Below are 23,706 nucleotides of genomic sequence, written 5' to 3'. Positions count from 1 at the left end.
AATATGGTACTGGCAATCACTCATTAGATTACAAAAGAGAACAACACTAACGAGGGCTTAACATAGGGTCAAGATATGTGTACGTGTGTGTGCGTGTGTGTTGTGTGTGTCGGGGGGGGGGGGTTTGGTTGGTTGACATTGTGAATACTCTCAACATGCTAGGGTTCTTAAATATATGTGTTTACTTTTCAATAAAGACAACAAGTCACAAACTCATGCATAATAATATTCTCTCTCTCTCTCTCTCTCTCTCTCTCTCTCTCTCTCTCTCTCTCTCTCTCTCTCTCTCTCTCTCTCTCTCTCTCTCTCTCTCTCTCTCTCTCTCTCTCTCTCTCTCTCTCTCTCTCTCTCTCTCTCTCTCTCTCTCTCTCTCTCGTCCCATTTACTCCCAATCCTGCCCGTTCTTCTCCATCGCCTCCTCAGTCTTCTCCTCTCCTCTCAGTCCTACCCAGTTTTTTATTGATTACTTAAGTACTGTCGACCAATCGAAACTGATATCTTCATACCAGATGCATTTGCCGAACTGAGCGACTGATTCAACACAGGAATATCAATGCAGGCGCTTTCCGCGAAGTAAAATCGCGATCGAGAACTGTGAACCAAAATATGGTTCTACCAGAAAGCCCAGTAATGAAGAAGTCTGCGTCAATGACCGGAAGGGTGCAATGGTCATGTGACGTGAACACAGGTCAAGTCACGTGGGCACACCAAGACTTAAACCTATAAATGAGTGAGTGTTGTTTAAAGAAGCTATGGGCAGTGCCTGCAAGATGGGGGCGAAAACCCCGAAGGAAACGAGCGTGAAAACTGCGCGTACAAGCCATTTGTAATTCGAACCACCGAATCCTGGTTCAACTAAAGAAGCTCACTCTGTGAAAATGTGGAATATGAGAAACGAATAAGAACAGCGACAGTGGTTGTTTCGTCTAACTCCTCCACTGAAATGAGTCAATTCTAAACTGGAACATCATCTCGAAGCGGGGAAAAAGTGCGACTGCTGTTGTTTCTTCTACCCAATATTAGAAAAGGAGGCAATTCTACCCCAATGTGGAATAAGAGAAACGAACAAATATAGCGACTGTGTTTGTGTCTCCTACCATCTGTACTAATATACCCGGGTTTTGTTTCAGGGGGAAACAAACAGCATGGACGGAGCAGAAGGAGAAGAATGGGAGAGAGAAGTCGTCGAATTCACAAGTAACAATTACCGAAGTATGTTTCATTGTTGTTGTTTTTGTGTATTCAAAGTGTTAATACTAACGATTGATGCAGAGGTTGATATAATGAACAACAATACACACCACTTGGATAGTATGACATTCCCCAGACAGGGACATTGGATCCCCCAGACCTATGTATTCATCCGGAATTCATACGGATGGACCAGTATTGTTCATCCGGAATTCATACGGATGAACACAATATTATTCATCCGGAATTCATACGGATGGACCAGTATTGTTCATCCGGAATTCATACGGATGGGCACAGTATTATTCATCCGGATGAACACAGTATTGTTCATCCCGAATTCATACGGATGGGCACAGTATTATTCATCCGGATGAATACAGTATGATTCATCCGGAATTCATACGGATAAACACAGTATTATTCATCATTACAATGTACCATCCAGTAATTGTCTTCATTTAAGTACAAACACAGTTGTGTGGAACTTCCAGATCCGAAGCTCGACACGACCGCAAAATTAAGACTCAGTTAGGAACACACAAGGAACAAACGTCTATTTCGAAACAACAGTACGTTCGACACAACGCTGTATGACTGTATTGCATAGTTTAACCATTGTGTTCAGAGGTACATTACAAATACCTAGTTGCGGGTACAGCAACGTGCAGTGAACTTGGACAAAGTACTGTGACTATGTGTCCCAGTCCACCCAGCTGTGAATGGGTACCTCGTTAGGACGAGAAAGCCACAATAACTCAGTGCGCCTAGTGGCAGTAAGAGTTGTATACTCCCCAGGGAGTTGAGATTGATAATACGATGTGCCGTTGAGATTGACATCCAATGATCTAGGGGAAAAATACCAGCGCCTTGAGCATGTAGAAGTTGCGTGGATATGTGCGCTATATAAATATCCTATAATAATAATAAATAATAAAAATTCGGTTTCAGCACATCAGGTATCGAATTTGGTATTTCCTTCTGATCGTCCGGTTTAATTTAGAGTTCTAGCAAATTTGATTCCAGTCAATCAGAATCCTTTTGTTTGTCTACAAACCTACATTTTATGGCAGATACCAATTAAGTAATATAAGACAACCCTAATCGGTGGAAACAATGTTTAAAGTTCAACTTCGGTAAATACAACGCAAGACAACAGACATACAAAAACATGATCAATAATTACTCAATTACAGCCTCAGGTTTATAATGATGTTTATGGACGTGTAAGCAAAATATATCTGAAGTTTCAGCCCCCTATTTTAATTATTTCCCATTATTAATCTGATAATACAACCACTTCTGCGGTGAAGGAATGGTAGATTGATGTCTTTTAGGGGTCATACCTTTAGGTTGTTACGAGAGCAATGACAAGGGCATGTCTAAACACTCCGAAAACTGCTTCCGTTGTCATTTCGCGGAGCAAAAAGAGCGCATTTAACTAAGATGCGTCGGTCAGAGAGCGCCGGACAAATCTGCACCATATATGGCAATAGCTGCGCATGGCAGCGTCCCATGTCTCATATTTAAGCAAACACGTTGACACGCCTACACATTGCAAGTTTGTACTGGGGTATTGAAATTATAACAAACTCTTTTACTGAGAATATTTCCAGGGAAAGCAATTTTACTTTGATAACAGACTGCGTGTAGTTTTCAGTTTGTTTCCATTCGGCACCGAAGACCAAATAATGCCGTATAGTGCCCTGCCTACAAGAAACCGTTTAGGTTGACAGGATCCCAGTCAAGGGTAACCCCAGATTGACAAAGCCATGTGGGAGTTGGTCATTGGTCCCGAAAGATCCCATTTGGTTCATCTGTAACCCTAATGTTATCATCTGACATACGTATTACAATTAGAGGTACAGAGTGTCCAAAATATAATTTGTTAATCTCGACAAAGAGTAGGGCTGGGACGGGTACTCGTGTACTCGATTCCGATTCGGGTAAGTACATGCGGGTACTCGATTCCATTTTTTCCTACCCGTCCCAGCCCTAACAAAGAGCATGACTACTTTGATACATCACCAGAAATATATGTGAGTGAGTGAGTATGGTTTTACGCCGCTTTTAGCAATATTCCAGCAATATCACGGCGCGGGACACCAGAAATGGGCTTCACACATTGTACCCATGTGGGGAATCGAACCCGGGTCTTCGGCGTGACGAGCGAACAGTTTAACCACTAGGCTACCCCACCGCCCCAGATTTATATATATTGCATGATAGTATATCAGGACAAGCATATGGTAACTGTGTATAATTGCATCATTAGAAGTAACTGTATCATTCACGTTCTGTTATATCGCCAGAGTGAGTGAGTTCACATTTAAGCCGCACATTTAAGCAATATCCCAGCTATATGACGGCGGTCTGTAAATAATCGCGTCTGGACCACACAATCCAGTGATCAACAGCATGAGCATCGGTCTACGCAATGGGGAACCGATGACATATGTCAACCAAGTCAGCGAGCCTGACCACCCGATCCCGTTAGTCGCCTCTTACAACAAGCATGGGTTTCTGTAGATCAATATTCTAACCCGGATCTTCTAACCCGAAGTAACTGTGTATAATCCAGTACCGTTACATCACTAGAATTAACTGTATAATTTAAGCTCTGTTCCATCACAAGAAGTAACTGTATAATTTAAGCTCTGTTACATCACTAGAACTAACTATATAATTAAAGTTCTGTTATATCACTAGAAGTAACTATATAATTAAAGTTCTGTTATATCACTAGAAGTAACTATATAATTAAAGTTCTGTTATATCACTAGAATTAACTGTATCATTCAAGCTCTGTTATATCACTAGAAGTAACTATATAATTAAAGTTCTGTTATATCACTAGAAGTAACTATATAATTAAAGTTCTGTTATATCACTAGAAGTAACTGTATCATTCAAGTTCTGTTATATCACTAGAAGTAACTGTGTAATTCAAGTTCTGTTATATCACTAGAAGTAACTGTATCATTCAAGTTATGTTATATCACTAGAAGTAACTATATAATTAAAGTTCTGTTATATCACTAGAAGTAACTGTATCATTCAAGTTCTGTTATATCACTAGAAGTAACTGTGTAATTCAAGTTCTGTTTTATCGCCAGAAGTAACTGTGTACATCCCTAGAAGTAACAGTATAATTTAAGAACAGTTAAATCGCCAGAAGTAACTATAATTCAAGTACTATTATATCTCTAGAAGTAACTGTATAATTCAAGTACTGTTACATCCCTAGAAACAACTGAACAATTCAAGTACTATTACATCACTAGAAATAACTGTATAATTCAAGTGCTGTTGTCATAAGATATAACTAAGTGTGTAATTCGAGTACCGTTATATCGCCAGAAGTAACTTGTGTGATTCAAGTACTGTTACATCACCTGAGGTAACCGTATAGAATGTTCTGTTTTACCAAGAAAAACAATGTTGCAACACTAGACTACTAGTTACAGGAGTAGTTGTATGTCATAATAGCAATGTTACAGTACCAGTATTAGCTGAAGATCATTAGTAACCGATGTAAATTTATATCGTTAAAGTGCTGTAACATCATCAGTTGTAACTTTATATCGTTAAAGTGCTGTAACACCATCAGTTGTAACTTTATATCGTTAAAGTGCTGTAACACCATTAGCTGTAACTTTATATCGTTAAAGTGCTGTAACACCATTAGTTGTAACTTTATATCGTTAAAAGTTAACATCGTACCACTTTCGTTAAAGTGCTGTAACACCATTAGTTGTAACTTTATATCGTTAAAGTGCTGTAACACCATCAGTTGTAACTTTATATCGTTAAAGTGCTGTAACATCATCAGTTGTAACTTTATATCGTTAAAGTGCTGTAACATCATCAGTTGTAACTTTATATCGTTAAAGTGCTGTAACACCATCAGTTGTAACTTTATATCGTTAAAGTGCTGTAACATCATTAGTTGTAACTTTATATCGTTAAAGTGCTGTAACATCATCAGTTGTAACTTTATATCGTTAAAGTGCTGTAACACCATTAGTTGTAACTTTATATCTTGTAACACCATAGTTGTAACTTTATATCGTTAAAGTGCTGTAACACCATTAGTTGTAACTTTATATCGTTAAAGTGCTGTAACACCATTAGTTGTAACTTTATATCGTTAAAGTGCTGTAACACCATTAGTTGTAACATCGTTAAAGTGCTGTAACATCATCAGTTGTAACTTTATATCGTTAAAGTGCTGTAACAGTTGTCATCAGTTGTAACTTTATATCGTTAAAGTGCTGTAACATCATCAGTTGTAACTTTATATCGTTAAAGTGCTGTAACACCATTCAGTTGTAACTTTATATCGTTAAAGTGCTGCAGTTGTAACTTTATATCGTTAAATCATTAGTTGTAACTTTATATCGTTAAAGTGCTGTAACACCATTAGTTGTAACTTTATATCGTTAAAGTGCTGTAACACATCATCAGTTGTAACTTTATATCTTTATAAAGTGCTGTAACATCATCAGTTGTAACTTTATATCGTTAAAGTGCTGTAACATCATCAGTTGTAACTTTATATCGTTAAAGTGCTGTAACACCATTAGTTGTAACTTTATATCGTTAAAGTGCTGTAACACCATTAGTTGTAATTTTATATCGTTAAAGTGCTGTAACACCATTAGTTGTAACTTTATATCGTTAAAGTGCTGTAACACCATTAGTTGTAACTTTATATCGTTAAAGTGCTGTAACACCATTATAGTTGTAACTTTATATCGTTAAAGTGCTGTAACACCATTAGTTAACACCATAAAGTGTTGTAACTTTATATCGTTAAAGTGCTGTAACATCATCAGTTGTAACTTTATATCGTTAAAGTGCTGTAACATCATCAGTTGTAACTTTATATCGTTAAAGTGCTGTAACACCATTAGTTGTAACTTTATATCGTTAAAGTGCTGTAACACCATCAGTTGTAACTTTATATCGTTAAAGTGCTGTAACACCATTAGTTGTAACTTTATATCGTTAAAGTGCTGTAACATCATCAGTTGTAACTTTATATCGTTAAAGTGCTGTAACATCATAAGTTGTAACTTTATATCGTTTAAGTGCTGTAACATCATCAGTTGTAACTTTATATCGTTAAAGTGTTGTAACACCATTAGTTGTAACTTTATATCGTTAAAGTGCTGTAACATCATCGGTTGTAACTTTATAACACATAAAGTGTTGTAACACCATTAGTTGTAACTTTATATCGTTAAAGTGCTGTAACACCATTAGTTGTAACTTTATATCGTTAAAGTGCTGTAACACCATTAGTTGTAACTTTATATCGTTAAAGTGCTGTAACACCATTAGTTGTAATTTAATATCGTTAAAGTGCTGTAACATCATCAGTTGTAACTTTATATCGTTAAAGTGCTGTAACATCATCAGTTGTAACTTTATATCGTTAAAGTGTTGTAACACCATTAGTTGTAACTTTATATCGTTAAAGTGCTGTAACATCATCAGTTGTAACTTTATATCGTTAAAGTGCTGTAACACCATTAGTTGTAACTTTATATCGTTAAAGTGCTGTAACATCATCGGTTGTAACTTTATAGCACATAAAGTGTTGTAACATTATCAGTTACTTTATATCGTTAAAGTGCTGTAACATCATCAGTTGTAACTTTATATCACAAAAGTGCTGTAACATCATCAGCTGTAACTGATTAAAGTACTGTTGCATCATTTGAGTTAATGTTCATCCTAATGGGGCGGTGTGGTAGCCTAGTGGTTAAAGCGTTTGCTCGTCACGCCGAAGTCCCGGTTTCGATTCCCCACATGGGTACAATGTGTGAAGCCAATTTCTGGTGTCCCCCGCCATGATACGGTGTATAACTAAACTCACTCACTGCCATGTTACATCATCAGAGATCACTGCCTTGCACTTAAGTAATGTTACATCACAAAAAGTGACTGTATATCATTTAAGTAATGCCCAATCCTCTGAGGTTACATTAATTAGCGCTGAAAACAAGATGTAGCGTGCTGGTGGTGTCGACTTATTTCAGTTCCAGTATAGGTCTTGATATATAGATATGAAGACGTGTTTTTTTCCTGTAAAAGACAAGGTACCCTCAGTAACATTGTAAGTGACAGAACCATATGTCAACACAGCTTAATGACGGATGTTTCTCTAAAAACCAATGTATGATCAAATGGAATTACATCATTAACTATGCATGGCGTCACGACGTAAGCTATTTACAGTGTGGTGACGTTAAGGGAAATGACAAAAATCAATTTGGGTAAAAAAATGAAATATTATTCATCTTTGAGTCTGGCAGTGGGGTAGCCGAAGGCCCGGGTTCGATTCAAAAAGCATTTGAAAAAAAAAAAACCCATTAATATTTCACACTCCCAGGTGAGAAACAGATTATTTATTTCAATATAACTTTGCAAACTTTAATCATAAAGATGGTATAAAGGTTAAATTGAGGAAAGTGTGTCAATTTCTTTGTTTGTACACTATTGCACTCAGCAATATTCCAGTTGTATAATCGAGACGGGACCAGACAATCCAGTGATGGATGTCATGGATCGATCTTTGCAGTTGGGATACGATGACATGTGTCAACCGTCAGCGGGCCTGACCACCCAATCCTATTAGTCGTCTCTTACGACAATCATGGTTTGCTGTTCTGGAGTGAGTGAGTGAGTGAGTGAGTGAGTGAGTGAGTGAGTGAGTGAGTGAGCAATATTACGGCGGGGGTGCTATTGTGAAATTGAGTGAGTGAGTGAGTGAGTGAGTGAGTGAGTGAGTGAGTGAGCAATATTACGGCGGGGGTGCTATTGTGAAATCGAGAAGAAGCGCGCATTAGGTATGTGTGATTTGAGCATGTTAATGACTCGTATAATGGCACGTATAATTTACGAGATGAGAAAAATCTATAAACTTTATCATGTAGGTTGGAATAGGTTGGAATATGACCGATAATTAGAGTTTAACAGTTTTAAATAGATTTTTACACAAATATTCAGCGGGAAGGGTCAAAAGATATCAATAGCCCTCTCACTTGAGTTTACTTGGGTGAGTGAGTGAATGGGTTTAGTTTTACGCCGCTTTTAGCAATATTACACCAATATCACGGTGGAGGACACCAGAAATGGGCACTACAAACTGTATCCGGGTCGAACCCGGGTCTACGGCGTGACGAACGAACGCTTTAACCACTACGCTACCCTACCGCCCCAAGAATTACCATCGGGGTGTTGGTGCCATTTCGGTCATGTAAAGTGTCCAAAAGGGTTGATGTTCAGGCTTTTAGGAAATATATACCGATATGTGAACACGAGGAAATGTTTGACCTTATAAGATACACAGTACAACCGTGAAAAAAGAAAAGAACCCATTTGAATTATGGAATTGATCGGAAATTACGGTGTCCTCCCATTTGTGAGAACTCCCAGTTGTGAGACACATTAATTAATGGTTCAGTGCACATAGGTGGTGTTTCCACATCCCTACAATGAAAGTGGGATCAGCCCAGCTGTTGAAGAGTACCCACAGGAGTCATTGATGAGTAGATTAATGAAATAGATTATCAAAGATTCTATTTACACAGAAGAAATAGACTATTATGAAGTTTGAAAGTCATTTTGGTTTAACCATATATTTTATTACGTATGAAAATGAATTGGGATTGGTGAACAAGCATTACAGGTTATGTTAACACCGCTCCCATGCAACATAAAATACAAATTGAAATGGAGGATGTGACGTCATCGATATTGACTATTGCATGAATATATTTTAAGTGTACATCAAATACAACTATTCTCTAAGGAGTCATAATTAGAGAGTTACAGTTGTGTGTGTCTAACAAGCTATTGTAGGAATATAAATCAATCATGAGAAGGTTGTTGCGTTAATTTAAGTATTTTCCTGAGAAAATTTGAAGCGTTGTGTCTTGATGATATAATCGTGGACAGATTCAACTATTTTCTGGTTTACACAAGGAGTAAATTCTTTGTTTCCGTTCAAAATGGTATCCAGGTTATAACGGGTAGTGCCGGGTAAAAAGGATTTGGCATAAGAGGCAGTTCGACTGTAAACTTGTATTTCAGAGTTATTTCTTAAACTATATCTTGTAGTTTCGGAGAAGGATGTAAATCTGAGTAGGTAAATTGATTTCTCTTTCAAATGATCACGAAGTTACCTACACAAAGTGTATGTTAATCAATTTATCTTATAAAGTTTCATTAAGACTTCCACAAGATTCAGTTACATAACAAATCAGTAATTAGCTAGGGGTAATCCATTCTATCAGACAGGGGAGTATGGTATGTTTTCTTTGTTAATTACCTACTCCACTGTCTCATAACTGGGAGTCTCACAATTGGGAGTTCTCACAAATGGGAGTAGACCGAAATTACGAGTGCATGCTGCGCATGGAGTGGACGTGCGTTAAACATAAGACACCGCATATTGGCATTTTAAGGCAGACGCCAATCAACACGTGATCATGATCATTTACAAGTCGTCCTTTTTTCGGCTTCGAAAGTGGAGCGGAAGTTTTCTTCTTAAGTCATTTCCGCACTCTAATTTATTTGCATAGGGTGTGGTCAAGCGATTCAATGTATTTAACCAATGACGCCGTAAATGGTTTCCTTTGGTATGTAAAGTCGTCGTCATCAACAACATCATCATCATCATCATTAACTGTATTATTATTATTGTAGTAGTAGTAGTAGGAAAAGTTGTAGTAGCAGCAGCAGCAGTAGTAGTAGACTAAGTAGTAGTAGTAGTTGTTGTTGTAGTTGTTGCTGTTGCTGCTGTTGACGTTTTAGCTGACATATTGTTGACAAGATAAACTGTCAATTACCAGATAAAATATGCTGCAATTAAAAGTTGCTAGTGCTTAGAATTGTTCACCCCAGGGGCTATGTTTGTCCACCTATCAGATAATGACGGGTTCTCGGTAGGGTTTAATATTAGATAGTGATGCATAAACACAGTCGTGTAATAGTAACACTGTCGTGTAATAGTAACACAGTCGTGTAATAGTAACACAGTCGTGTAATAGTAACACAGTCGTGTAATAGTAACACTGTCGTGTAATAGTAACACAGTCGTGTAACAGTAACACAGTCGTGTAATAGTAACACAGTCGTGTAATAGTAACACAGTCGTGTAATCGTAACACAGTCGTGTAATACAGTCGTGTAATAGGAACACAGTCGTGTAATAGTAACACTGTCGTGTAACACAGTTGTGTAATAGTAACACAGTCGTGTAATAGTAACACAGTCGTGTAATAGTAACACTGTCGTGTAATAGTAACACAGTCGTGTAATAGTAACACAGTCTAGTAACACAGTCGTGTAATAGTAACACAGTCGTGTAATAGTAACACTGTCGTGTAATAGTAACACAGTCGTGTAATAGTAACACAGTCGTGTAATAGTAACACAGTCGTGTAATAGTAACACAGTCGTGTAATAGTAACACAGTCGTGTAATACAGTCGTGTAATAGGAACACAGTCGTGTAATAGTAACACAGTCGTGTAATAGTAACACAGTCGTGTAATAGGAACACAGTCGTGTAATACAGTCGTGTAATAGTAACACAGTTGTGTAATAGTAACACTGTCATGTAATAGTAATACAGTCGTGTAATACAGTTGTGTAATAGGAACACTGTCGTGTAATAGTAACACTGTCATGTAATAGTAACACAGTCGTGTAATAGTAACACAGTCGTGTAGTAGTAACACAGTCGTGTAATAGTAACACAGTCGTGTAATAGTAACACAGTCGTGTAATAGTAACACAGTCGTGTAATAGTAACACAGTCGTGTAATAGTAACACAGTCGTGTAATAGTAACACAGTCGTGTAATAGTAACACAGTCGTGTAATAGTAACACAGTCGTGTAATAGTAACACAGTCGTAATAGTAACACAGTCGTGTAATAGTAACACAGTCGTGTAATAGTAACACAGTCGTGTAATAGTAACACAGTAACACAGTCGTGTAATAGTAACACAGTCGTGTAATAGTAACACAGTCGTGTAATAGTAACACAGTCGTAATAGTAACACAGTCGTGTAATACAGTCGTGTAATAGTAACACAGTTGTGTAATAGTAACACTGTCATGTAATAGTAATACAGTCGTGTAATACAGTTGTGTAATAGGAACACTGTCGTGTAATAGTAACACTGTCATGTAATAGTAACACAGTCGTGTAATAGTAGCACAGTCGTGTAATAGTAACACAGTCGTGTAATACAGTCGTGTAATAGTAACACAGTCGTGTAATAGTAACACAGTCGTGTAATCGTAACACAGTCGTGTAATAGTAACACAGTTGTGTAATACAGTCGTGTAATAGTAACACAGTCGTGTAATAGTAACACAGTCGAGTAATACAGTCGTGTAATAGTAACACAGTCGTGTAATACAGTCGTGTAATAGTAACACAGTCGTGTAATAGTAACACAGTCGTGTAATAGTAACACAGTCGTGTAATAGTAACACAGTTGTGTAATAGGAACACAGTCGTGTAACAGTAACACTGTCGTGTAATAGTAACACAGTCGTGTAACAGTAACACAGTCGTGTAATGCAGTCGTGTAATACAGTCGTGTAACAGTCGTGTAATACAGTCGTGTAATAGTAACACAGTCGTGTAATAGGAACACAGTCGTGTAATAGTAACACAGTCGTGTAATAGTAACACAGTCGTGTAATAGTAACACAGTCGTGTAATAGTAACACAGTCATGTAATACAGTCGTGTAATAGTAACACAGTCGTGTAACAGTAACACAGGTTATTGAACTGACTTTGACGCTTATATTACAGTTACTGTATACAGACTATAACAGACATTGAGGTAGCTGATGTTTCCTTTAATTAGATGGCATTGAGTTGATATGTGCTGATTAATTGGAGCGAGAAAAAGAGAGAGAGAGAGAGAGAGAGAGAGAGAGAGAGAGAGAGTACCAATACACATTCAGCACCACCCCCTACACACACACACACGAAACTCTCACACACTTTCAGCCACACTAACACACATATAATTACACACAAAAACACATGCATATACATGTAGATACAAAACACATGCATATACACACATATAGATACATATATATATATGTATCGCACACTCATCACACTCTCTCTCTCTCTCTCTCTCTCTCTCTCTCTCTCTCTCTCTCTCTCTCTCTCTCTCTCTCTCTCTCTCTCTCTCGTTCTTTCTTTCTCGCTCTCTCTCTCACACACACGCGTATCATTCAAAGTTTCAATGGTTGTTACTCAGCACAACAACGAAACCACATTAACTCCTATAAACCCTCACACTCTGCCTTTCTAAAGAACTTTTATTATATACAAACTGTAAGGGCAAGACGAGCGGTGCCGGTAGGGGACGGAGATGGATCGCCCTAAGAAATAACAATTGTCCAAGCAGGTCAGAAGTTAGTCATCAATACCATAGTTAAAAAGTCAGATAGAGACACGTCTACGATAAACGAGGCATATGCTGCAATTTGAATGGAATCCCATTCAATGTTTAAAATGGGATGGTAAATGAAGCACAAGCGAACATTTTTTTAAAACGTCAAAGAAAATATTTTTATTTCCACCCATTTTTGTTTGTGTGGTAAAAGAATGTTTTCAAATGATGAACGATGAATGGCTACATGTGGTAATTTTGCAGAAAGCGATGACCTTGACATAGATAGAAACTGGATTTGCAGAATGAGAAACAGTACAGCTGTGTATGACAATTCATGAAGCAAATATAACAAAGGTAATGAAAGTAAAACATGTATGGGTGATCTCTCCTGCACTTCAAATATTTTTTGAACGACGATGCGTCCACATTCGAGTCACGTTTTATGTTCAGCAGAGTTTATCACAAATATAAAGGAATCGGAATTACCAAATAAACTGGATCAAACGTATAAGTAATTTACTTTGCTTATTTTAGCATATCAGTGGTTGATATGAAGAGCAACTATTCCACTCATAGGGCTGCTGTGATCAACTACAGCTGATATGTGTTTCTATAATGTGTGTAGTCCCAATATAGTGGGTGAGTGAGTGGTTTTAGTTTTACGCCGCTTTTAGCAATATTCCAGCAATATCACGGCGGGGGACACCAGAAATAGGCTTCACACATTGTACCCATGTGGGGAATCGAACCCGGGTCTTCGGTGTGACGAGTGAACGCTTTAACCACTAGGCTTCCCCACCGCCCGTACTCAATTATAGGCACACGTGCAACGTACTGTTGTTTTCTTCAAATTGTTGTTTCAAAATGTTATTTTTATTCAAAACACAAGGAACAAAAACTGCTGTGGCCTTTATAACGATGAGATGGACGTATTTTCATTAAAAATACGTTGGTTGGCAAAACAGTTTTTAAGAACTGTAAGAAATATGATTGCATTCATAAAAATAGGTAACAGCCGAAGAAAAAGCCATTTGGGAAATTATGATTTGTGCTGACATAAAATGATATTTATTAGGGTGGGAAAGAAGTACCTGGAATCAGTACTGTGTATCAGTAAACATATACTAAGAATTGATGATTGTGTGTGGTACAGATACTTGGGATTGATGCGCCTTTGTGGTAAAGATAATGAGAAGTGCTACTTGTGTGTGGCAAAGATACCGAAAATTGATACTTATGTCTGGCACAGATACCGAGAATTGATACTTATGTCTGGCACAGACACTAAGGATTGATACTTGTGTGTGGCACAGGTACTGAGATTCATACTTGTGTGTGGCACTGTTACTGATAATCGATACTTGTATGTGGTACAAATACTAAAGATTGTGTGGCACAGATACTGAGAATTGATACTTGTGTGTGCGTGTCACAGATACCGAGAATTCATACTTGTGTGGCACACATACTGAGGATTGATACTTGTGTGTGGCACAGACACTGAGGATTGACACTTGTGTGTGGTACAGATGCCGAGAATTGATACTTGTGTGGCACGAATGCCGAGAATTGATACTTGTATGTGGCACAGATACTAAAGATTGTGTGGCACAGATACTGAGAATTGATACTTGTGTGTGTGTGTGTCACAGATACCGAGAATAGATACTTGTGTGGCACACAGACTGAGGATTGATACTTGTGTCTGGCACAGATACTGAAGATTGACACTTGTGTGTGGCACGGATGACGAGAATTGATACTTTTATGTGGCACAGATGCTGAGGATTGATACTTGTATGTGGCACAGGTATCGAGAATTGATACTTGTATGTGGCACAGATACCGAGAATTGATACTTTTATGTGGCATGGATGCCGAGAATCGATACTTGTATGTGGTACAGATACTAAAGATTGTGTGGCACAGATACTGAGAATTGATACTTGTGTGTGTGTGTCACACATACTGAGAATTGATACTTGTGTGTGTCACAGATACTAAGGATTGACACTTGTGTGTGGTACAGATGCCGAGAATTGATACTTGTGTGGCACGGATGCCGAGAATTGATACTTGTATGTGGCACAGATGCTGAGGATTGATACTTGTATGTGGCACAGGTACCGAGAATTGATACTTGTATGTGGCACAGATACCGAGAATTGATACCTGTGTGGCACACATACTGAGGATTGATACTTTTGTGTGGCACAGATACTAAGGATTGACACTTGTGTCTGGCACAGATACTGAAGATTTACACTTGTGTGTGGCACGGATGTCGAGAATTGATACTTGTATGTGGCACAGATGCTGAGGATTGATACTTGTGTGTGTGTGTGTGTGTGTGTGTGTGTGGCACAGATACCAAAAATTGATACTTGTGTGTGTCACAGATACCGAGAATTGATACTTGTATGGCACACAGACTGAGGATTGATACTTGTGTCTGGCACAGATACTGAAGATTGACAGTTGTGGCACGGATGCCGAGAATTGATACTTGTATGTGGCACAGATGCTGAGGATTGATACTTGTATGTGGCACAGATACCGAGAATTGATACTCGTATGTGGCATGGATGCCGAGAATCGATACTTGTATGTGGTACAGATACTAAATATTGTGTGGCACAGATACTGAGAATTGATACTTGTGTGTGTGTGTCACAGATACTGAGAATTGATACTTGTGTGTGTCAAAGATACCGAGAATTGATACTTGTGTGGCACGGATGCCGAGAATTGATACTTGTGTGTGTCACAGATACCGAGAATTGATACTTGTATGGCACACAGACTGAGGATTGATACTTGTGTCTGGCACAGATACTGAAGGTTGACAGTTGTGGCACGGATGCCGAAAATTGATACTTGTATGTGGCACAGATACCGAGAATTGATACTTGTGTGTGGCACAGATACCGAGAATTGATGCTTGTATGTGGCACGGATGCCGAGAATCGATACTTGTATGTGGTACAGATACTAAAGATTGTGTGGCACAGATACTGAGAATTGATACTTTTGTGTGTGTGCCACAGATGCTAAGAATTGATACTTGTGTGTGTCACAGATACCGAGAATTGATACTTGTGTGGCACACATACTGAGGATTGATACTTGTGTGTGGCACAGATACTGAAGATTGACACTTGTGTGTGGTACAAATGCCGAGAATTGATACTTGTGTGGCACGGATGCCGAGAATTGATACTTGTATGTGGCACAGATGCTGAGGATTGACACTTGTGTGTGGCACAGATACTGAAGATTGACACTTGTGTGTGTCACAGATACCGAGAATTGATACTTGTGTGGCACAGATATCGAAAATTGATACTTGTGTGTGGTACAGATGACGAGAATTGATACTTGTGTGGCACGGATGCCGAGAATTGATACTTGTATGTGGCACAGATGCTGAGGATTGATACTTGTATGTGGCACAGGTACCGAGAATTGATACTTGTATGTGGCACAGATACCGAGAATTGATACCTCTGTGGCACACATACTGAAGATTGATACTTTTGTGTGGCACAGATACTAAGGATTGACACTTGTGTCTGGCACAGATACTGAAGATTGACACTTGTGTGTGGCACGGATGTCGAGAATTGACACTTGTATGTGGCACAGATGCTGAGGATTGATACTCTTTTTTTTGTGTGTGTGTGTGTGTGTGTGTGTGTGTGTGTGTGTGTGTGTGTGGCACAGATACCGAATTGATACTGTGTGTCACAGATACCGAGAATTGATACTTGTATGGCACACAGACTGAGGATTGATACTTGTGTCTGGCACAGATACTGAAGATTGACAGTTGTGTGTGGCACGGATGCCGAGAATTGATACTTGTATGTGGCACAGATGCTGAGGATTGATACTTGTATGTGGCACAGGTACCGAGAATTGATACTTGTATGTGACACAGATACCGAGAATTGATACCTGTGTGGCACACATACTGAGGATTGATACTTTTGTGTGGCACAGATACTAAGGATTGACACTTGTGTCTGGCACAGATTCTGAAGATTGACACTTGTGTGTGGCACGGATGTCGAGGATTGATACTTGTGTGTGTGTGTGTGTGTGTGTGTGTGTGTGTGTGTGTGTGTGTGTGTGTGTGTGTGGCACAGATACCGAGAATTGATACTTGTGTGTGTCACAGATACCGAGAATTGATACTTGTATGGCACACAGACTGAGGATTGATACTTGTGTCTGGCACAGATACTGAAGATTGACAGTTGTGGCACGGATGCCGAGAATTGATACTTGTATGTGGCACAGATGCTGAGGATTGATACTTGTATGTGGCACAGATACCGAGAATTGATACTCGTATGTGGCATGGATGCCGAGAATCGATACTTGTATGTGGTACAGATACTAAATATTGTGTGGCACAGATACTGAGAATTGATACTTGTGTGTGTGTGTCACAGATACTGAGAATTGATACTTGTGTGTGTCAAAGATACCGAGAATTGATACTTGTGTGGCACGGATGCCGAGAATTGATACTTGTATGTGGCACAGATGCTGAGAATTGATACTTGTATGTGGCACAGATACTAAAGATTGTGTGGCACAGATACTGAGAATTGATACTTGTGTGTGTCACAGATACCGAGAATTGATACTTGTATGTGGCACAGATACCGAGAATTGATACTTGTATGTGGCACGGATGCCGAGAATCGATACTTGTATGTGGTACAGATACTAAAGATTGTGTGGCACAGATACTGAGAATTGATACTTTTGTGTGTGTGCCACAGATGCTAAGAATTGATACTTGTGTGTGTCACAGATACCGAGAATTGATACTTGTGTGGCACACATACTGAGGTTTGATACTTGTGTGTGGCACAGATACTGAAGATTGACACTTGTGTGTGGTACAAATGCCGAGAATTGATACTTGTGTGGCACGGATGCCGAGAATTGATACTTGTATGTGGCACAGATGCTGAGGATTGATACTTGTACGTGGCAGAGATACTAAAGATTGTGTGGCACAGATACTGAGAATTGATACTTGTGTGTGTGTCACAGATACCAAGAATTGATACTTGTGTGGCACAGATATCGAAAATTGATACTTGTTGTGTGTCACAGATACCGAAAATTGATACTTGTGTGGCACAGGTACTGAGAATAAATACTTGTATGTGGTACAGGTACTGAGAATTGATACTTGTATGGGGTACAGGTACTGAGAATTGATACTTGTATCTGGTACAGATACCGAGAATTGATACTTGTGTGGCACACATACTGAGGATTGATACTTGTGTGTGGCACAGATACTGAAGATTGACACTTGTGTGTGGTACAAATGCCGAGAATTGATACTTGTGTGGCACGGATGCCGAGAATTGATACTTGTATGTGGCACAGATGCTGAGGATTGACACTTGTGTGTGGCACAGATACTGAAGATTGACACCTGTGTGTGTCACAGATACCGAGAATTGATACTTGTGTGGCACAGATATCGAAAATTGATACTTGTGTGTGGTACAGATGACGAGAATTGATACTTGTGTGGCACGGATGCCGAGAATTGATACTTGTATGTGGCACAGATGCTGAGGATTGATACTTGTATGTGGCACAGGTACCGAGAATTGATACTTGTATGTGGCACAGATACCGAGAATTGATACCTGTGTGGCACACATACTGAAGATTGATACTTTTGTGTGGCACAGATACTAAGGATTGACACTTGTGTCTGGCACAGATACTGAAGATTGACACTTGTGTGTGGCACGGATGTCGAGAATTGATACTTGTATGTGGCACAGATGCTGAGGATTGATACTCTTTTGTGTGTGTGTGTGTGTGTGTGTGTGTGTGTGTGTGTGTGTGTGTGTGTGGCACAGATACCGAGAATTGATACTTGTGTGTGTCACAGATACCGAGAATTGATACTTGTATGGCACACAGACTGAGGATTGATACTTGTGTCTGGCACAGATACTGAAGATTGACAGTTGTGTGTGGCACGGATGCCGAGAATTGATACTTGTATGTGGCACAGATGCTGAGGATTGATACTTGTATGTGGCACAGGTACCGAGAATTGATACTTGTATGTGGCACAGATACCGAGAATTGATACCTGTGTGGCACACATACTGAGGATTGATACTTTTGTGTGGCACAGATACTAAGGATTGACACTTGTGTCTGGCACAGATTCTGAAGATTGACACTTGTGTGTGGCACGGATGTCGAGGATTGATTGGTGTGTGTGTGTGTGTGTGTGTGTGTGTGTGTGTGTGTGTGGCACAGATACCGAGAATTGATACTTGTGTGTGTCACAGATACCGAGAATTGATACTTGTATGGCACACAGACTGAGGATTGATACTTGTGTCTGGCACAGATACTGAAGATTGACAGTTGTGGCACGGATGCCGAGAATTGATACTTGTATGTGGCACAGATGCTGAGGATTGATACTTGTATGTGGCACAGATACCGAGAATTGATACTCGTATGTGGCATGGATGCCGAGAATCGATACTTGTATGTGGTACAGATACTAAATATTGTGTGGCACACATACTGAGAATTGATACTTGTGTGTGTGTGTCACAGATACTGAGAATTGATACTTGTGTGTGTCAAAGATACCGAGAATTGATACTTGTGTGGCACGGATGCCGAGAATTGATACTTGTATGTGGCACAGATGCTGAGGATTGATACTTGTATGTGGCACAGATACTAAAGATTGTGTGTCACAGATACTGAGAATTGATACTTGTGTGTGTCACAGATACCGAGAATTGATACTTGTATGTGGCACAGATACCGAGAATTGATACTTGTATGTGGCACGGATGCCGAGAATCGATACTTGTATGTGGTACAGATACTAAAGATTGTGTGGCACAGATACTGAGAATTGATACTTTTGTGTGTGTGCCACAGATGCTAAGAATTGATACTTGTGTGTGTCACAGATACCGAGAATTGATACTTGTGTGGCACACATACTGAGGTTTGATACTTGTGTGTGGCACAGATACTGAAGATTGACACTTGTGTGTGGTACAAATGCCGAGAATTGATACTTGTGTGCAACGGATGCGAGAATTGATACTTGTATGTGGCACAGATGCTGAGGATTGACACTTGTACGTGGCAGAGATACTAAAGATACTTTTGTGTGTGTGGCACAGATACTGAGAATTGATACTTGTGTGTGTGTCACAGATACCAAGAATTGATACTTGTGTGGCACAGATATCGAAAATTGATACTTGTGTGTGTCACAGATACCGAAAATTGATACTTGTGTGGCACAGGTACTGAGAATAAATACTTGTATGTGGTACAGGTACTGAGAATTGATACTTGTATGGGGTACAGGTACTGAGAATTGATACTTGTATCTGGTACAGGTACTGAGAATTGATACTTGTGTGTGTCAAAGATACCGACAATTGATACTTGTGTGTGGCACAGATACCGATAATTGATACTTGTGTGTGGCACAGATACCGAAAATTGATACTTGTATGTGGTACAGGTACTGATAATTAATACTTGTGTCTGGTTCATATAATGAGAATTAATACTTGTTTGTGGCACATATAATGAGATTGAATGCTTGTGTGTAGTACATAAACTGAGAATTAATAATTATGTGACACAGATAAGGAGGATTGACACGTGTGTGTGGTACAGATGCAAAGAATTAATACTTATGTATGATTAGTATTTTACATATTTTCAGATATAGTCTGAGTGTTTCAAAAGTAACAATAGTATTTGATAAGGACACAATCTGGGCGTTTTAGAGGAACAATGGCATGTTACAAGGATATTGTCTCTGTACAACCTGATTAACAGTAATCGTTTACAAATATACAGTCTGGATGATACCTGGATAATAAGTATAAGAACATGCACTGTTCACAAGGTAATATTTATATATTATATATTTTGAAAGGATCTAATCTTGGTGCAACAAGGGAAATATTAATATTCACCAGGTAAAGACAAAGATATATTTAGACTTGTGATATATACCAAGGCACAGAGATGACTTACACGGATATATCCGTGATAAGACGGTTACACATGTTGCAACGATATAGTGTGGGTATACCTGGGTGACATTGATATTTCAGGGCAAAACATTGGGGTCACCAGGGTGACGTTACTATGACACGAGGCTGAGATGTTGCTGGGGTTACATTAATATTTCAAAAGAGCATGAACTGAAGAGCATGAATATTATACAAGGATATAGTTTGGGTGTCACCTTGATAACATAAATATTTTACAAGGATACAGTCTGGTCGTTACCTTGGTAACATGAACAATTTTCAAGATTTTAGTCTGGGTGTTACCTTGGAATCAAATATTTTATAGTGATATCGTATGAATGTTACCCCAGTAACATAAATATTTCACAAGGATATAGTTTGGGTGTCACCTTGGTAACATAAATATTTTACAAATATATAGACTGGTCGTTACCTTGGTAACATAAATATTTTACAAAGATATAGCCTTGGTGTCACCTTGGTACTATAAATATTTTATAAACATATTGACTTGGGGTCTCCTTGGTAACATAAATAGTTTACAATGCTACAGTCTGGGCATTACCTTGGTAACATAAATGTTGTACAAGGATATACTATGGGTTTTACCTTGGTAACATAAATATTTACAGGAATATAGCCTAGGTGGTACCTGGATAACATAAATACTGTACAGGGATTTCATCTGGGCGTTACCTTGGTAACATGAACAATTTACAAGGATTTAGTCAGGGAGTTACCTGGGTAACAACATTTTTTACATGATTTAGCCTGGCCTTGGCGTTACCTGGGTAACATTAAGAGTAGGAGCATTACTTGTGTAAAAATATAATTTTACCAGGGTATTGCCTTGACCTTATCCATGGTATTGACTGGCTATTCGCCTGCTAAAATAATATTATATGATTTATAACCTGGATATTACAAAGGCAAAATAAATATTAAACAAGCGTAAAGCCTTTGTGGTACAGGGACAAATACATAGTCAAGACGTTTCCAGAATGAAGATAACATTTTACAAAGATATAATCTGGGAGTTACCTTGGTTACATACTTGCAACCTGTGTAAAGTTAATCTTTCACGCGAACATTGTTTAGGTATTCTCATGTAAAGATGAGCACAAATAGTGTGCATCTTAGCTGGCTAAAGTCAGTATTATATAATGACACCGTCTAAGCATTTCCAGGATAGAAATATAATTTGGCAAGGATATAGTTGGGTTCTCTTTGGGAAACTATAACATTTTACAAGGATTTAGTCTGGTATAATCAGGATACAATAAATATTTTACATGGATATAGTCTGTGTGGTATTAGACTAAATAGGATTTTTCTAGGATATAATCTGAATGCCATCAGGGTAACATAAATAATTTACAAGCCTTTAGTCTAGGTGTTATTTGGTGAAAGATGGCATTTTCCTGGGACAGAGTCAGGATGTTACCAAGATGGCAAAAAAATAATTCACAAGAATTCAGATTACGATTTACTTGTGTGAGATAGGATTTTTCATGTTCATAATCTTTGTGTTGTGAGGCTAATGAAAGGAGTATAAAATAGTATAATTTGAATATAACCAGGTTTCTTGCATTACATACTAGGATACAGCGTGAGACCAATACAATAGGCAGGATGTAACAATGTTGTCTAGATGTCAAGCAATTGGAGTTTCCAAGAACAAGGTGATACCAGGGTAACAATATGATTTTACAATGATATATTATGGGCGTTGCCAAGGAAACAATATGATTTTACTAGTATTCTAGTTGTTATGATACGGTAACAGTACGAGTAAAAAAGATCCGGGTTCGACAAGGGAATTAATTCCTCGTTTCAGGTTTTGATAACATTCTCTTGTTCTAGAATTTAACACTTAAATTAAATATTTTTATCACAATATATATGAGGTTAGTATAATTAAAAATACTTTCAGTATTAAATTTAAAACAGTTGAACGAAGATATTGATATTGCCACTTCAAAGCGTAATACATTTATGAGACCAGGTATATGAATTCATGAGTGAATTAGATGGGAATTATGCTGTTTCTAGGCAACATAAATAAAGACATTAAATAAAAAGTAAAAATATACATCAGTATATTTTTTTATACTGGTCAAGCAATGTTTAGCATTCAATATGGTAATGGCAATCACTCATTAGATTACAAAAGAGAACAACACTAACGAGAGCTTAACATAGGGGTCAACATATGTGTACGTGTGTGTGTGTGTGTGCGCGCGCTGTGTGTGTGCGTGCGCGCGCTTTGTGTGGGTTTTGTGTTGGTTGACATTGTGAAAACTTGCTAGGGTTCATAAATATATGTTTACTTTCCAATAAAGACTTCAAGTCACAAACTCATGCATAATAATATTCTCTCTCTCTCTCTCTCTCTCTCTCTCTCTCTCTCTCTCTCTCTCTCTCTCTCTCTCTCTCTCTCTCTCTGAGAATAATTATATTACAATTGCTTTTCCTCTCTCTCTTGTCTCTCTCTCTCTCTCTCTCTCTCTCTCTCTCTACTCTCTCTCTCATAACTCTCTCTCTCTCTTTCTCTCTACTCTCTCTCTCTCTCTCTCTTTCTCAATTGAAGACACATAAACTTCATTTGTTGCAAATGGAATACTCTCAACATACCATTATGCATGCATTTACTTTTCAATTAAGACACATAAACTCCTGTATAACATAAAACCAATATGGCTCACGATCTACTTTGTACAAGTTTAATCATGTGAATGTATGGAATTTATCTGAAACCTTAACACTCCTTGTACATTTCATCCAATCACTGCACCGATGATATATCAGTTAACATACAGGAAATTGTCTGTAACATGTGTAACAGTTTCTCTTAGTCGATCTTTAAGTAATTTTGGAATTTTGCTGGTTGTTTCTTTGATACTCATACATTATACTTATGCATGTTAATAGTTTCACAAGGAAACAGTACGAATAATATATATGTGTACGAATCGTGTGGTTTG

General features: G+C 38.3%; 2 long non-coding RNA genes across 2 annotated transcripts in view; one reads left to right on the top strand and one right to left on the bottom strand.

Moving 5' to 3' along the window:
- The window catches only part of LOC124256805, a 219,190-nt gene that overhangs the window by 98,490 nt on the left and 96,994 nt on the right, over positions 1–23,706 (top strand). The window contains exon 4 of the long non-coding RNA XR_006893109.1: positions 1,131–1,212. This is a non-coding gene — a long non-coding RNA (uncharacterized LOC124256805). The remainder of the gene's footprint in view (positions 1–1,130; positions 1,213–23,706) is intronic.
- LOC124256803 overlaps positions 1–23,706 on the bottom strand; it is a 174,469-nt gene that overhangs the window by 82,302 nt on the left and 68,461 nt on the right. The gene's annotated exons all lie outside the window — the stretch shown is intronic.

Source organism: Haliotis rubra, unplaced genomic scaffold (genome assembly GCF_003918875.1).
Source record: "Haliotis rubra isolate DU_JTF1 unplaced genomic scaffold, ASM391887v1 Scf64, whole genome shotgun sequence".
NCBI lineage: Eukaryota > Metazoa > Mollusca > Gastropoda > Lepetellida > Haliotidae > Haliotis > Haliotis rubra.
This window is presented reverse-complemented; position numbering and strand designations above follow the sequence as displayed.